The sequence below is a fragment of the Rhyacophila brunnea genome, unplaced genomic scaffold (assembly GCF_057557595.1).
Source record: "Rhyacophila brunnea isolate RB1 unplaced genomic scaffold, BYU_Rbru_1.0 scaffold_67, whole genome shotgun sequence".
Lineage (NCBI taxonomy): Eukaryota > Metazoa > Arthropoda > Insecta > Trichoptera > Rhyacophilidae > Rhyacophila > Rhyacophila brunnea.
The window spans coordinates 1,812,251-1,831,960 of record NW_028233336.1 but is presented as its reverse complement, the minus strand read 5'-3'; positions in this window follow the sequence as shown (position 1 = coordinate 1,831,960).

Genomic DNA, 19,710 nt, shown 5'->3' with positions numbered 1-19,710 from the left:
AGAATGAATAAAAACATACATACATAAATTACAAAAATAAATAGAGTCTCTATTTCACACATTATAAATCACAAAAATATCTTACTTTCAAAGCAAAAACATGCTGCAAATTACGTCAAATCATTTGGTAACAGCTAGATTGACTAAAATACGTCTTTAATACTAGTTCAATTATTGTATTATAAGAAATTTAATCGCTTAAAATAAGTATATATCCTTTTTTCCATAACACCCTATTAAGAAACCTAAATAATTGAACTATATAATAATTTCACAATAAAAATGCTATTACTTCATAGAAAAATAGACAAAAGATCATGATATTCTCTTTTTTTGCGGTTTTATACGTGAGAAATATTTTTTTTCTACATGATTTTACGAGTAAATCAATTAACACCTGTAATGGTGGTCTAAACATCACATTTAACAACTTTTGTAATCATATTAGAATTTATACTGGCAATAGCATCTTAGAAACATTTATACGATAAATATTACTTATTAGTTCGTATGCGTAATAATTTGTAGAAACTTAAATTATAATGTTTTTTTATATTTATATATATCAGTGTAATTTAAAACTTGTATATTTAATGTTTAAAAAGCATTTTAATAAATACAAACTTATTTAATGTATTTCGATCATAAATTTCCGAACGTTTTTTATCTCAAAAATACAATAGTTAAAATGTTTCATTGCACTATATTAATACTGTTTTGAATTTATCCAAGTTTAAAATTTAAATTCAAAAAAATTAATGGAGTAAGAATTAAGAATATATATTTTTTCTATAATTATAAATATTGTACTTATGCATGAGCCTTTCATTAAATCCAAATAGCGAAGATAAAAATACATATTATTCCAAAAAAGTGAAAATAAAAATATGATTTTTCAATATAAAACATTGACATAAATTAGTTAGTTCTTGTTTTGTAATTTTATGTCTCACAAATTTTCTAATTAGGATGGTTCTTTAAAAGTTCATCTGTGTATTTTTCATATATATCTACCATGATGTACTAAAAATAGATTACATTTTGTTTGTATTACTAAAAATAAAATTTAAAATATTTAAATGTAAAAAACCGGGTTTTTTATATGTAATTTTATCTTTAATATCATTCTTATGAACGATGAACGAAAAAATATTATTTATGATCTTAAAAATTTACTTTAAATTAAAAAATCTATCTTAATTTTACTAGTTGATCTTTATCTATTTAGCGAAATCTAACTGAGGGATTAACACAAATACGCAATCTAAAACATATAGTTCGATTCCGAATATGTTTTTAAATTTAGTTAAACTATATTCTAATCCGCATTTACACCTGGAAATGACAGAAATTTTTTTTATACAAAAAATATGCGAAAAATAAAAACACAAATTTTACGATAAATAAAATCTTAGAAGTGAAGTGTGATAAATAAAATGCATGTGTAAGAATAATCAGCTCTGTTTCATGTATATAAACTGAAAAATGAAAATTATATCTGAATAAAACTTAAATAATTTTTATCTTTTTTGTGACTTCAATTGGACTTTTTAGTGGCAGAAAAAAAAAATCATGTATATAAAAACCATGTTCAAGTAAAAAAAGACATATTTCTCAAAAATTTTTAAATTGTATGCAGTACAACTGAAAAAAAGACTCTTTTATAAAAATTGGCTTTTACAAAAATATAAAATAACGAATGACATTTATATATTCGTCGGAAAGAAAATGGTAGGGAAATAAAATACTGCATATAATAGAAAAATGTATGAGCAAAAAAACTTTCTTATAAAGGTAACCTTTAATCTATATTAATTACTAAGATATTATGTAAATGGATTTCTTTGTATGCACATTTTAATCAATATGTGTAAATTTATCGATGATGTCACAATCATAAAGATACTAATAAAAGATTAAACCAAGATTTTTTAACGCTAATTCCAAATAAGTAGCAAAAGCTCTAATTTTTGTCTTTTTTTTAAAAAAATCTAAGATTCAGTATAATTAGATATAGCAGCAAATGTGAAAATTTGTTTGTTTAAAATGACAAAGTTATAAAATTTGAATTTAGAAAATAAAATATATGATTATTTTCTTGCCCCTTATATAGGAACGTGCACGAAAGGTATTTTAAACTTAGGTATGGTGTCAAAGTTATACATATAAAATAATTTTTTTATTTTAAAAATAAATAGATATAACTTAGTAAACTTAAAATATATAAAACGATCTTATAAGCAATTTAAAAGATGCTGTATATTATTTTTTTATTATGTAGCTATGACACTAGTGATTAAAAATGATTTATATATCAAATAAAAAACGATATTTGAGATTGGAATAGTACATAAATCACATATATGCTGATAAAATACAAGTTTTAAATTACAGAAGGAATTTTTGTACAAAGTTTAAAATTTTTATTGCGTGATAAATGTATACTTATGTGGATATGCAATGCAAATTGTGTTAGAAATTTTTTATAAATTATAAAATATATAGCATTCTATCTTACTACCATCAATTTCCATATAGTCTTGATTAGCTTTTTATATGTTCTTAGTACATATGGTCTTGCTTGATCACATTTTTACAATAATAAAGCTTTTCTATAATTTAAAAGTAAAAACTACGACAATTTTTTTTTTATAAACAGGGTATTGATTGGTAAGATATTTATAGAATTTTCTTAAAAATTTGTAACTTATATTTTATTCTGTGTTTATTGTATAAGGAACACCATATTAACGTATTTTTTGACGCGAAGTGGTTTTTTGTACATCTTTTTTGATTAAATAAAAATTTTATAGATCCAAAAATACTTTCAAACCAATTTATACCATATGATATTGCATATGATTGAAAGTACATTTATGTGACTTGGAATATGCAGATTTTTGTGAAAAGATTAAAAACAGAGTCTATAATAATATTTTTTTTTTTACATTTTAAGCTCCCTTGTTTACTTTAGGTAATCGAATTACCATAATCTAGATTCATATGATATCTGCATCGTGAAAATATTTGAAAGATTTGAAGAACGATAGAAATGTATCAAGTGTTATTTTTCTAACAAAAAATTTGCAAGATCCTTATATATGCAATATTTTTCATTACTGATAAATGCAAGAGCATAGTTATTCGCTTAGATAGGCTCTAAAAACCTTTTTTTAATGCCTGAAAACAACAAAAAACTATATTTTAGCAGCAAAATACAAATCTGATTCACATAGAAATTTTCTATGGTACTTTTAGAAATAGTAAGATGGATTCACAAAAAAAAGATTATTATTTTTTTTTGCCACTATATGGATTTAAAAAAAAGTTTGTAAAATTTAGATACTTTTAATTTATGAATAAAATTATCTATCATTGGCATTATAGAATTCTTGAGAATTAGATCTCCAAGCAAATTCGTGTGCAGTAATATTGTAAAATTCAAATTTTGGTCTTTAGATTATGACTAAGATATGTCAAAATCATATTTATATTCTTAAATTATTTCTTCTGTTCTACTTTTTGCACCAAAAAGTAATTTCGCTAATATAATAAAAACCTTAAGAAAATTATAATCGTTTTCTGATATTAATAATAAAAAATGACTATGATTTATATAATTTTTCAAGTCAAATGTAAATTTAACCATGCATCAATTCAGAAACGTCTTCTTTGTACTCTTAGCTACACTAAACTCAGCCTTTTATAATTACATGACGAAAATAACTAATGAAAAGAATTTATATGCAATTTTATATTTTTTCGGGATTTAGAAATGACTTATCCGAATTGTAGGTGAATATAATAATGAACAAATAACTGCACATTTATATATATATTAATTTGTAATTTGTTTTTCTGTTCATCTATGTAAAACATATTTTGAAACTAAAAAAATCTTAGTTTTTAAAAATAAATTATATCAAAACACAAAAAAAAAATGAATCAATTTTTATAGGGATGTAATTATATATATTTTCTGCATACTTACTTTATCATATTGGCTTGTTTATGGTCCTGAAAAGATTAAAAAAGTGTAGTTTTGATTAATCGAATAATATGGATTATATATATTTTGAATGATCTATTTATATTTCTATTAAACATAGGCAATAAGTACACTTTTAACGTTGAAAACAATGATTACATGTATCAGTTGTATGTAAACATAAAAGCATGTGATTTTTTTTACTATCATAAAAGATTAATTAAATTATCTATAAACTGATATAATAATATGAAATATATGTATATAATATTATAATTATAAAAAAAAACTAGCTGAAATTTTTTTTCTTGTTGTAATTATAAGCCTCTATAAATGTAAAAGGTATTACCATTCAGCCTTGAAAAAAATAACACATAATAATCATAAAAATAGGCTTTTATAAATTTTTTATAATCAAATGTGTTGTAATATAGGAAAATTATATTATATATTTAAAAAATCTTTAGAACCAAATATGTTGCAATATCTGGACACAAATTTTGGATTTTTATAATTTCCAAGACATTAAGAGGTATGTTATTGCTTTCACTGTATATATTTTCTTAGAACTACAATAAATATTACTGTTCTAGTGAAATATGATTTACAAATCTTTTTGATAATTATACGATTTTTTTTTAATAGTTACATAGGTCACCGTGGTTTTTTATATAAATTATTGATATTATGTACCAGATTATATAAAAATCTATAAAATAATAATGATATACAATGCTCACTATAATTTTAAACATCTGCTCATAATTAAAGTGGTATTTTTATAAGATTTTAATTATATTTATTCTGATATAATTGATTTAGAACATCAAAAATAATTTATGGATTCATTATGAAATAATGTACTCTTAATTATTTTCTGATTCTAATTAGATTTTAGCATAATTTTTAATGAAAAGCAACACCCTAATCGGAAGTAAAATAATAAATGCAATTTCTAGTATCATTTGTATCAATTTATAGTTTTTGCAACACAAAGAGTGCTAATATTGCATACAGTATTATGAATGCAGTGATTTGCTAGTATGAAAACATATCAGAAATTTAATTAAAGAAAAATAGTACGTTTTATTATGCTTAAATCTGATCTGTTTTCTTAAGTGTAGGCATGTCATTTTTTAATTTTATATTTTATCCCAATTATATTATATGTAGCGACTATTATGGGCAAAACTCTTGATTTTTATAGTTTTACGCACTTTAATCTATAAAAGCATAACATATGCACGAATTTACATATAAAAAGTAGGGTATTATAAGAGATCATTCTTTGAATCAATATGTTAAAAATCATAATAATAGATATTTGTGCTAAATATGTTAAATTTTGCAAAATAAATGAATGAACATAAACTGATATTAGATAAAAAAAAGGATTTTAACGGTGTTGATTAGATCACGTATTCATAATATACAGAATATCTCAGCATTTAAATTGAGCAGTGCACTGGTTTACTGATAATAATTTATAAATGAGTGATATAAATAGCAAAAAGCGAGTAAGAATATCTAAGGCTCATCTTTTTTATAAACCTTAACACATATTGATATTTCAAAAACGAATTTAGTATTTATATTAAAATAAAAATGCGTATAATTCATCAATAGACCTAAACAGCATTTATCTTTTACACTTTAATTTTACAAAACCTTTGTGTTCTTTTATAACTAAACTATATGTTTTAAAAATATTATGTATTTTAAATACACTAAATCCTATGTAATATTAAACCTTCAAACCTATACTACAAACTTAAAGTATAAAATTTGTTATTTAAACACACGTAAAGTGATTTATGCAGGATCATAAAAAATAATATGCGCAAAAAACTAATATTATGTTTTTTTATAGATTTCTTATTAGATATTGCATGCTAACTATCACAGATTTAAAAGATTATGTTTATATCTATAAACTTACTAGGTTTTGCATACTAGTTATACGTTTATTGGGATTTTAACACATTCTAATGCTAATTAAAATTTAGTTGGGATTTTTATATATTTAAAACCATTTGAAAATTTTTAATCGTTATCAATATGACCTACTAACATTTTCATTTCATGAAAATAGAAATTGCGATAAAAAAGCATAGAAACTGTAATATGTACAAAAAACATAACCATAAATTATCAAAAATAATATAATGAAAATAAGAATATGTAGGTGATATTAAGAAAATGAATTTCATTACAAAAAAAGTCCTTAGAAGCCGTCGTTTTGTGTTTAATCTTTTTAGTTCCAATAAAAGAAGTATTTTTTGATGATTTTATGTGTTTCTAGTCATGACGGAAATAAAAAACTTATTAAAAGAGTGAATCGCTACACTTTGCTTTAATTAAAAATTGATGATAAAGAATTGGCAGTAACAAGCTAAAATAAAGGAATTATTGGATGCATTGTAACGTTCTATTGCTTTCATATTATATGCTTGAGATTAAATCGTAAATTTTCTACTGACTATAAAGGATTTTGAGCAGTAGAAATATTAAAATATTTTATGCATTGGTTATAGACACAAAATTACAACCTATGTGGGAGATTAAGATTTTTATAGCCGTCATACTTTTATGATCCATGAAAACATTAACACAATAGAAAATTTAAATCGAGCTTTCATTTTTTTGACCATATAAGTGGAAATGTAAGATTATGGTTCATTTAAAAAAAATATTGCTTTTAAGCGATACATATTGTTTTAAAAAATAATTTGTCAATAAAAAAAAACCAACCAAAATTAATATGTTTATTTAGGACCTGTACAAAACGCCTATGATAAAAATTGTCGTATTTTGCCTATTTAAATTTTATTTTTGTTCATGAATCGAATTCTGGAATCGTCAATATTAAAGTATTAAATCGTATAATTTAGAAAAAATCGTCATTTAATTTAAAGTAAGAATTTATATTTTCTAACAATTTTAATTTCGTCAATTACTCAAAATATTTCTTGTCAAAATTCATAAATAAACAGTTAACACAATTAGAATAAAATTTGAAAAAGTCTAATTTTAGCATGATTATATATTCTAATTTGCTAATTATTAGGACAAAAGAAACCATTAAGATTTTATTTTGTTAAATAAAAATTTATAAATCTCTAACATCCTAAAAATCATTGATACTCTATTAATAGATTCTTGTGCACCCCATCTAAAAACAAATGAAAAATATCACAAACAATACACCAAACAGGGCACAATATTAGAAAGAAAAAGCATAAACTATGATCATATAAATAAAACACGATACACAATGTCAATATAACTACATCAATCAGCAGCTGTAATAGTCATGTTCATAAAAAAACTCGATATGTATCAAATTAATAATTACGAAGAAATCACCATATAGAATAGTCATTGCCTTTTATTACTAAAGTGTGATAATCTGATGATATTTTTGTGTTGATGAAAAACAGATGAGTTAAAGGAAAATAACTGGTTTACGATCAATAAAGCCTAGATTTATTGATAGTTACCATAAGAATTTCGATGTTATCGAGCGAATTGAATTTTTAAGGAAATCTAAAAGTCCTATTGATTTTTTTAAGGGTAAGTATACTTTGCAATCGCATGTTGTTTTTGCAAAACTTTTGATTGCTCTATAGAAGAAACTCGATTATAACTGCTTCCCCCATTCTATCTTTTAAAATGTTCCTAGATTCACTTCTTTACTAAAAAATCAATGTACAAGTGTATTCCTTGATCCCTTTGTTTGTGCGCGCTATTCCGCTTCAGTTTTGATTTCAATTCCATGTCATACAACGTATGATATTTTGTGCCACCACATCTCGAGTTTTGGCAAATGAATATATATAAACCCAATAATAATATTAATGAAAATTTAATTCTGGAAGTACATTATAAAATATAATGAACCGTGATATAACAAAGATGATTATAAATATGCTTTAAAAATTATATTAATTATAAAAACCATACTCGTTCTATGTAGTAGAAACAAACATAGTTATTATTAAATTGAATCAATCCATTATGAAATATTTGTAAACATTTCATATTCTCCTTACTGAAAGTTTTTGAATATGTTTAATTTAATATATTCATATTTACCTTAATTAAAATAATATGCAAAAAAAAATCATGTATATCTTAGCTCCTGTCCCAAATCGATATTTTTGATGCACAAAAATTGTATGCTTTGCTTAAATAATATTATATTTATACTTCGTGGTTTTATAATATATAAAGACCCGAGCGATTGATATTTTTTTAGTGTGATATTGATAAGAATTCAATATTTATTTAACCCTTCAATCTCTCTATTTTCGATGTAGAATAATTAAATATTCAGCTCTGCATCGAGGCTGTGTCTTCTTTTTACATAAAAAACATAACAAATGTCGTATTTACAAAAATAATATATATAAACAATATGGTAATATTCTAGTATTTTTTTACACAATATTAATTTATACTATGTATTGCCTTATAAGAACAAATTTCAAATTTTTATAAAAATTTATCCTGCTAATAAAATTGCAACCCCCGAAAAACATATTTCTGTGATTAAATATAACGGATACACGATAATTATTATTTCTGTCATCTAAAAAAAGTAAAGTTACCATTAACTATCAACTGATTTTTAATATTAATATGTATACTGAAGCTATTTGAAATACGTAAGATGAATTTCATTGGGTAAAATATCAACATTTATAATTAATATATATCACTAAGAAAAAATATAAAAAACTCGATTAGTTATAAGAAATATTCAAGGTTTCCTTTTTTTATACTTAACTAATGGCTGTATAGATGTAAATATTATATTTTTATGATGATAGAAATCATATGCTAATTTTTTTAATCACACCAATCAAAACTAAAAAATGCAGGATTATTTCATGGTGAGTCCCAAAATAAAATAAAAAATCTTTATCTGTTTGCTATACATCTACGCTATTAGATGTTTTATATATAGTTTTAATAAAATCTTATATTAACTATAAATATTACATACTCTGGAATAAACATAATATTTCTAATTATATTGAATTACAGTCATATCTGTAAAATTATTTTTGTGCATCTTGGTATTATCGTATCTATATTTTATAGGAAACGAATGGAATTTTAAATCTGCAATTATATTTATATCTTATTTACATATATAAAAATACCATCACATTTCATAATAGATTTCCATAGAGGATTATTTTAATATGTTTTGGTGTTTAAAACATCATATATTATATTTATAATAAATCAATGATATGATTTTATCATATTTTATTGTACATATACAATTATTTATGCTTAACGAAACAGCTCGACATTATTATTTGAACGCTTCAATGAAAATTCAATCAAAATGTGCTTTTAAACTAAGTTTTATACTATAATTACTGATATTAATATGGTCATTTGCGCAGAGAAAATAATATTACATCACATTAAATGTTTTTTTGATTGTATTTTTACCAAGTCTTTCTATAAATTAATCTAGATAAAAGTAACAGCACTTTTTTTAACTATATCTATCATATGGACTACAAAGAATATTTTTTATGTGTTTTCTTTGGGGTATTTATCCTTGCAATATTTTTTTTTATATTTATGCGAACTAAATTTATGGTGTCTTAATAATTAAAATTTTTGTTCGATGTTTTATTTTTATAACTTGGAAATATAAATACTTATAATCTTATGCAAAGTTATAAGAACATTCAATTTGATTTATAAAAAATGCATTCTTAAATTGATTATGCATAAACTTCAGAATGAGTATTTGCTTGCTTGAGAAGTATCTTCATTACATGTGATATATACTCTTTTGAATTTCGAATATATATTTTGCTCATTATATAACAATACACTCTGGATTCGGTATAAATTTATGATTTAATTTATCTATTTTTTTAATTTATGCTCAAACCGAAATACTTAAATCATATTATATTATAATCATTATGTATAAAAAAAATTTACCCACATTGGAAGGCAAATATTTTTGATCATCATAAGCATAAACTCCTTTTCACGTAAAATATTCTTGAAATATGCATATATTATATATAATATAGCAATAAAATGCATGATCTAAAACATTATCAAGCGTTAATGATCGTTTTTGGTTAGTATAGTTAGATGTTAATAACCTTGATATTATTTAATTGAATAAAAACGAGCCTCAAATCAATATAATAACTAGACGAACCTATATAGCTCAAATAGAAAAGGCAATTACACTTATCGGAATAGATCGTATACACTTTGAAAATTTATATAATATGTAATACAAAAAACATCAAGCGTATTCTTTCTTTTGAGTGCAATAAACCAAGCTAAAAATGCTAATTATGAAAAACTTCTTACACTAGGAAGATTGTCGATATAAATAATAAATTATTTATTCTGAATATATTATGAAACTTGAACAAAAAAGGTCTAGAAAGCATATATATATATAGGTTAAGTATTTATTTTTGTATATATGATTAAGAGTGGCATCTATATTTTTTTATGATTAGTTTATGGCAATATATAATACAACATGGTTGAATATTTACAATAGAAATGTCTTATAATGCATATCATCTAAATACTTAGAGTATAAATATAAACCATCACATATTTATATTTTTGTCATTTTAGATTATATATACCATGTCGTATTTACTATTTTTGTGGAAGATAAAATGTGGTTCAGATAAAAGAAAAAGAGTATTTAACAAATATCGATTGATAAATGTATATTATGACTGATTATGAGTAAAGAAACATTTTTAAAAGAAAAAAGTATAAATTTTAATATATTTAAGTTTTCCTTCTTAACTTTCAACATTATCATTACAATAATTATTTGGATTTTTTATTGTAAAAGATAATCTTAAATAAAATTGTATGTACTTCATAAATATTTATGTATCTTTGTTTGTATTTTATCGACTTCAAGTTATTATTGCACATGTCAGCACTCAAGAAAACTATAATTTTTATATTGAGATCAATATAATAATATATTATTGTTTTCTTTTATTTTCGGGTCAAATTTTTTCATAAATTATGACTTTTATGTGTGGTCAGCCCATTGGGAATATTGTACAATTATTTCTCACATATTTTGCAACCTTCCCCTGATCTATCTTTATAAACTGCTCTTCGTCGCACAAATAAAATGTATTCAATTGTTATGCGAAGTGTGAAGTCTCGAATGTATTCATATACTATAACCAAGATTTTATAGTCCATAGAATATCTTTTTTATAATTTTGGAACATATATTCCTAAGTCATTACATATGATAATATTATTCTTGTTTTACATTGAAGTTTTAAATTTATGATTTTTTTGCAAAAAACTAGTTGATAACGCAAATATACTACTTTAGAAATTATGAAAATAAATTATTGAATAAAATAGAAAATATTATTGATTTCTTATTATGTTGAAAACACCAAACCAAGAAATTGCGTTCTGATAGAATATGATAAACTACCTTTATTTGATACTATACCTAAAAGATGTTTTATGTAGCTGACATGAAGTTCTTATTTTTTGAACATATTTCAATAATTAGTGATCTGTGGCCGCAAGTGACGCAGTTGCTATATTTTTAGCAAAATAAAGACAAACACACGTTTTATACTACTGAAAAGATTTATTTTAAAAAAGCTTATTTTTTTAGTGCTGCTAAAGGATTTATGCAAAAAAAAACTCTGATAAAAGAGCAGCTTAAGGTTTGCTATGAACAAAAGTATTTGCATTAAATTACGTTAACAAGTATATAAATAAATAGAACTTTGTTTAACAACTAAAAATTTGGAAAGTAGTTTATAAAAAGGTCAAAAATAGATATAAATAGATATTGGAATTATTGGAATAGCATGTTCAATTAGGGGGTTAGTGTTTTAATAAAGATGAGCATATTAGAAAAAAAATCTCGGGCTTTGATTTAATCCCATTGTATTTAATCAACTGTGACATAGTTGTAATTTCCTTGCAGAAAATTTTCATGTGAGTAATAGGAAATAAAAACCTAAAATTTATGTTTACTTGTATTGATAAGTACTTTTATAATAGGATTTGTACTTTTATTATTATATAAATATCTAAAACAATATATACAATTTAAATAGAATATTTTTTTTGCTGATTGCATGTATATAAAACGACTAGGCGTTTTTAATATGTTTACCCACGAAGTGATAATAGAAAGCCAGGGAACAACAAATAAAGATGCAATATAATTCAATTGGTTTTCTTCAATGTATAAGATATAAAATCAAATCTTTGCTATTTTAAAGGATTTTAAAAAAAATATGACTTAATTTTGATAAGACTACAAGTGATTATATATTACTTATTATAATTAAAGACCGTTTTTTTTGTCGCGCTATTATTCTATGTCGTAGTATGGGCATGAGAACATTATGAATTTACATATTTATCAGATATCAATACCTCTTATCATGTCAATAAACTTATTTTAGCCTCTCATGAGATATGTTGTTTGTGTCCAAGACAAAAGAATATATTATGTAGTCATGTTGACCCATATATGTTTACGGCGATATTCTACATCTCAAAATGGTAAATTTATCTATTAACTGCCAAAAAAAATTTCTAATGTTAAAATATTAATTTTTATGATGGTTAAAAATGTAAAAATATCATAATTCTTTAACGGTATACTAAAATTAAGAAATCTGTGCCATACCCACATTACTGTCTTTGAATAGAATCAGGTGGAAGTTAAATGATACGATTTAAAAGTTAATTATCTTTTTCTTAGAAAGCACTATAGATTTCATAGGAGGGGAAATAATAAGATCTTCTAAGTGAAAAAGAAATTATAATTCATAATATATATGTCAAGTCATGATTTCCAGTAAAAAGAGTGATGTATATACGGAACAAAGTATTAGAAATCTTAAACTATTCTGTAAAAATACGTTTAGATAAGATTTCAGTGATAATCTAAAACATCAAATATATTAATTTTAAAAAAATTAGACCAAAATGGTAAAATGAATTATTTAAAAAATCACGGGTAAATTTAATGATCAAAATACCCAAATTCGAGAAAAACATTTATTATAAAAGTTTGAATGATTGTTTTTTATTGGTTAAATTTTTTCTTTTTATGTGCTTAAATCTACTAAAATGTAGACAGCATGTGTAGAAAATTGCAAATTCCATATTGCATAGTATGACACTCTACCTTGATAAATATTTCACAAGCTTGCATATTTACTTTAGATGATATATCGATTATTTATTGTGTTAATCTATAAATAATAGAAAATAAAAAAAATTACTCAATCACAAATCTGCATAAATAGATCAATCATAACAATTAAATATTTTATTAGCATGTTTATTATACAAGAATTATATTTACCTTAAATTTTTCTTGAAATACAAAATAAAAAAACTTATTGTGCCTATCATTTTATAATTTTTATATGAATTTTTAAAACAACAGGAGTATAGAAGGCTTTTTTAAGACATTTTTAATCCAAGTGATATGGTATAACAAAGCGCCGGGTAAAATCGAACCTTTTTTTTTTAATTGAATACATACGATATAAATGCTATCTATTTTTTATCGCTCGAATTTTAGAAGTGGCAATATCTAAAGAGAATCTAAAATTACATTTTTCTTATGCTGAAAATTATGTATTGTGCATTTATCATGGCTTTATAACTAAATAATATAAATTACATTTCTTTTAATCTTATTTTCTATGTCTATTGTGTTTTTTTGGCTGTCTTCTTTCAATATTACTTTTAAAGTAAAAAATTTAGATTTGTTTCTTTTTTTTTTAAATGATCTTTTTCTTTATTTTACTGTCTAACTTTTTGTTTTATTTCAAAAGAGATAATATAATCAAAGTTATCCGATTTATTTTTTGTATTATAAAGTTTTTATTTCAAATTCTTTCAACAACTGGCATTAAATTTACCGTAATTGTTATAAAGTATCTATATTTAGGCTTAGGAAAAAATTATAAAGAACGTTCGATATACAAGATATATAAAAATATAAACATGGTTTTATTATCTATTATGCGTAATATATACCTATAAAGATTATAAATATATGTTAATACTTTACATTCTTATGTGACAGTGTTTTTTTTTAATTGTGTTCTTAAATTTAAAGGATGTTTGCTGGTAAAAAATTTGTCTGAATCTGTTTTTTACCCTTATAATTACCTATAAAACCAAGATACTTTAATTCATTAGATTATTGTCTAAAAGTAACGCATTATTTATGCTGGTAAATGTTACCATTAATAAAATTTTACATTCAAAAATGTATACAAGCCTAGAAAGCAAATACACAATACCGAAGTCATATGAAAATAATAGATAAATCGCGTTTAATTTGATTGTTTATAATTTAGAATCCTTTTCCAGTTCGATTTTTTTAGTCCAGTTTAATTATAAATACATTTCCGCTATTAATGTTAATTTTGGTACTGTTGGATCGCATATAAATAAGATCTGGACTTTATCAAGCACACAATATTTTATTCTTTAAACAGCATAAATATATATAGTATTATATGATTAAATTTATGTTTAAAAATTTAATTATACACTAACTCTAAGTCTCTTAAATTTATTTTGATTTTTTTTGTCATAATTCGTCCATCTCTTTGAGCATAGTTTTAGTTCCATTATACACAAAAACGTGTTAATGTCTTAAATACACACTTATGAATTTTATAAAATTTTTACATTATAATATTCGATAGGTCTTACGCAAATTATACAGATTGAAAAACGAAAATCTTATTTCTAGAATTGTAGTATGTTGTAATTATTTTATCGAATGAAAAAGTCATCAGTTATTTATTTGGTTTTTAATTATATTGATAGTGCTTCTGTAAATATTATTAACAAAAAAAATCCAATTCATATAAGAATTTGTATGTAATTGCTCAATAATAAAATGCAAAAATTTATTAAAAGCAATGAATGTATAATGAAACATTACAAAATCCATATGTAATTCATAGAAATAACGGAATATACATGCAAAATAATAGATCATTTAAATCAGGTAAATTAGTTTAAAAAATGCCTTAATCGGAAAGCAATCGCGTTTAACAATAATGAAATTTGACAGCATCTGTAATATATGGCAAAAGGTTTTCTTATAACCAATTTTTTGTGTCTGTAAAATTATAATTGAATATCTTTGTGGCCTTTTCCCGATCTTTTGACATAAAAATAAAGTTTCAAATTTTTTTATATGTATAAATAAATTATATTTAAAGTTTAAGTAAAATCCTTCATGATTATCGTGGAATCCAGGTTTTTACTTGTATTTTCTACATAAATTGTAATGCAGAAATAATAGCATACATGCGATAAATAAAATATGATGTATAGTATAAAAGATTTTTTGCCTTTTTATACTATAGATTATGTTCATGCAAGCGGTTTATGTTTTTGTAACCTTTTAGCAAGATTGCGTCATTTATATATGTGTTGATTTTTATACTATGAGAAAACATAGTTATTCTAATGATTATTCTTTATGTATATACTTTTCTATTTTAGTTAAATCCGAAGTTTTTCATAGGATACTTAGGTTGTATCAATGTTGTTTCTATTTCCCCAGTTACTTTACATATCTAAAAGAAAAATTTTAATGCTTAATTATACCCCTAAAACACGGGAGTACTAAAAAAACTGTTTATTATTGGTATAAATGTTTATTTCTGTAACTCTGCTATACCTAAAATAAATATATATCATTATAATTCAATTGGTAAAGTAAAGCATGATTATTTTACTGCCATTGAAAAAAATTGAACCAGCCTAATATAACAATTTTATCAAAGGGATATGATCGTGTAGAATAGCTACAGTGAAATCGCCTTTTTCATGAATAATATTTTTAACACTTTAAATAATATAGAAGCTTTATTAATCTATCAATATCTGCTAATTTAGCTTTTACTTTATTTAGTTCGCACAAGAAGTACATATCGCCTACATTACATTAGAAAAGCCTTTTAGATTTTTGCGTAAAAATTACAAATTATTGCTAATTGCGATTTATAAGTGTTGAAATCTTAGAAACTAACCAATTAAGACGTTTGTGCATATAAAGATTACGTGAATAGAATTACTATAAATTTAGAATTCCAATATTTTTTTATAAATGAGTTATTAAAGAATCTATTAATGAACTGAATGCATTGAATAACATGTTTTTAGAAGAATAATATATCAGATCCTGATTATATATATATAAAATCCACTATTAGGGTGTTTTTTTATCTGTCCAATAAATATATAGCTTTATCTCTAAGAAAACTTGTGTTATAATTTATAATAAAATCTTAATTTTTTAAAATTGTTATAAGACTTAGACTTTCAAGATATTATTTGCAGAAATTTGTTTCTTGGAAAATTCCGCAAATATTTGCTTTTTTATGATACATAAATAACATTAAAATTTTTTAAAACATTTTTTTATAATCTAATTTCAGTGCTTTCCTGTGTAAAATCGGCTATAAATCACATAAACAATACATCATTATATACCAGAATTTTTCATTTCTTAAAAAACAAGAAATGTATGTAAAAAAAGACATACTCTAAATATCTAAATTTAGATCTTGTTTATAATTTTATTTTATGTATTATATCCTATGGATTACAACAAAACCATATTTTATCCTTGAGATTGTGGTGGTTCTATATCTTATAAATTTATGATCTTATATTTAAAATAATAAGCAAAAAATAAAAAACAAATATTAAAATTTGAGTTAAACATATTCCGACACGCTCAGATTTTTAAGGGAACATGTTTATTGTCTATTTTAGTAAAAAAAAAACAAATTTCGTTCATTATTTACACATATAATTTTAGAAATAAATATTATTTATTTCTCTTTTTTTAGAATAAATACTATGCTAAAAATATGTAGTTTTAATTGTTTTTTTATTTGAAAAGGCATTTTTATCACATGATATTTAGCCAGTTGCTGAATATAATTATCAATTATGCATTTATTATTTTTTTGAGGCTGATAATCGAAGGTTGGTGCATAAAAATTCTAAGAAACAGAAAAATAATCATACACAATAAAAAAATGAGTTCCATTAATACCAAAGGCGATAAGTTATGTTATATTCAGTTTTACCACCATGCTAAGCATGTGTTTATAACATACTGCGAACTGTGATTTTTAAATTAGACATTAAACTATAAAATATGTAGGTATTAAATATTTATTTTTCAGATCTGTAAAAAAACGTGATTAATAAGCTATAAATATAAAGTAAAATAAAAGTCACCAGAAAAAAACTAATGTGTAAATTTTAGGACACATAAATTGAAATGAAAGTGAATTATGTTGCGAAAATTAGTGATATCAGAAATAAACCAAATTATAATTTATAAGACAATTACATAAAATAGCTACAAATTTTTCATGAAAATATATTTGAATTTTTTATTTAACGATTGATTAACGTTCTTAATGCAAGTATATAAATTTTGTTTATGTTATTAACTAATTTCTAAGCTTCAATATTTTTAATATAATTTTTGGTTAGAAAAAGAATATCAAATAAATTTCTGTATGATATAAAAAAAATATTTAACATCCAAAGTTGTGTTTGATAATTCATAATATATTTTTCAATATCAGCAAAAAATACTTTTCAAAACTTTAAGCAGATAAGACTGTGTAATTTTTTTTATTTATAAATACAATCGTTACATTTTTTTGAATTATTTTGTAATGTCAAAGACAAACACTCATGCTAAATAAACATGATCTATCAAATGAATATTTTTTTTAAGTCAATAAATAAATTATATATGTTAAAATTTGTCATAGAATGCCACATTATATGCAAAACAATGTATTTTATATAGAAACAAATTTATTGTATGAATATATCTTTTAAAACACGAAACGTAGCATATAATTATATCTTTTATAAACAATAGTAAATCTTCATAGTAAATTTGTAAAAAAAAAACAAATGTATGATATTTTCTGTTTTAATATCGAAAATAATATACATTTTTAAAAAAAAACGAAATGAAAGGTTTTTATCTAGGTATTTATAGACCCAAACAAATACAATCAATCTTTTATTACTAGATGAGATGTTTATATATCGATAAAGGCCATATTAAGTTAAATTCAATTTATACCATGTTTTATATTATCAAATTTTATTTCTATATAATTAGAAAACCAAATAAAAAGAGATTCAGTTATGTTTTGATATTTTTTGTTTATATTTGAAATGGTACGATAAATAGAGTCAAAAAACATTTAGATGACATTTTACAAAAAAAAATAATCTATTGAACATAATATATCTACAACTGATAAATATATACGACAGTGTATGAAAAAAACATGAAAATATGAATATTTCGTTTTTGATATTATATTGAGAATTCTTATATCTAAATGTAAATGTTGTATCTATTAATTAATATAAATATGTGTTGTTTGCACTGCGCGCTACAATCTAGATTGCATTAGTAAAACACTTAAATTTATCCATTCTATAAATTCTATGAATCTTATTAAAAATCCGAAACTTGCAAAAATTCATTTATGTGTTTTTTATATTTAAATTATCTGGGTATATTTTAGTATATTAGAGTCTTTATAAAAATACAACCTTTTTTTTATATTGGAGGTTTAAATTATAATTCTGATCTTTTATGTATGTTTCCATGCGATTTTAGAAAACCATGCGCTTCGCATTATTTTAAAAATATACTTAAATTATGATTAATCATAAAAATCGTTTTTGTTTGTAGTATGAACTAGAAATCTATAATAATTGATGCTTATATTTATGATGTATATATTATAAATTTTTAAGAGCTTAAGATGTCAAAGGGAATCAAGACATATATTCGAATTCTTAGTTTGAGAAAGACAACTTAACTGATAAGTCTAAAGCGAGGAAAGGGTAACTATATGAATATAGAAGATGAAGAAATAGTGAAAGATATTTATAAAGTTTGGTTCAAGGTTTGTAGCCCACAATCTGCTTGAGAGTAATAAATTTCTATTAAAAATTAACCCATGAATAAAATAGACATACTACGTAATTGCAACATTTCCTAATTTAGATTATATTGAAATATATATTTGTTTATCAAAATTATAAGCAGCTTTTATTTTTCAAAAATACATGACTATAAATCAAATACAAATAGCAATTCATTTATTTTAGAATTTACTACCGAGACTATCTCGAAAGTTTTTTTGGATATATATAATAAATAAATTAGAACCTATAACGAATAGAAATTAAAGATAGACAATATTTATAGATACTTAAAGTGATATTTTAATGCATATAGTTGACAATCTTGTCGTAAACTTTTAAAATATATAAAAATTTTCATTGTTTTTAGTTTTTACTTATTGGAGATACAGGCAGTGATAACTAAATAACATAAAAGCTCAATATTTGATTTACATGAATCTATAGAAAAAAAATACGATTGAGTGTAAGTCTAAAGTCATTATTAATAACCAATCTTTGCCACTTTATAAATAAAATAAGTGTAAATTTTCGGCAGAATAAAATAAAATTTTTGGCTTTTCATTTCTTTTGTGTCTTTTATTTTATTTTAGAGTTTTGATTCTGATATTCATTATGAAATAAACGAAATTCTTGTCTTACATTTATAGTCAATTATTTTTATTGGATCATAC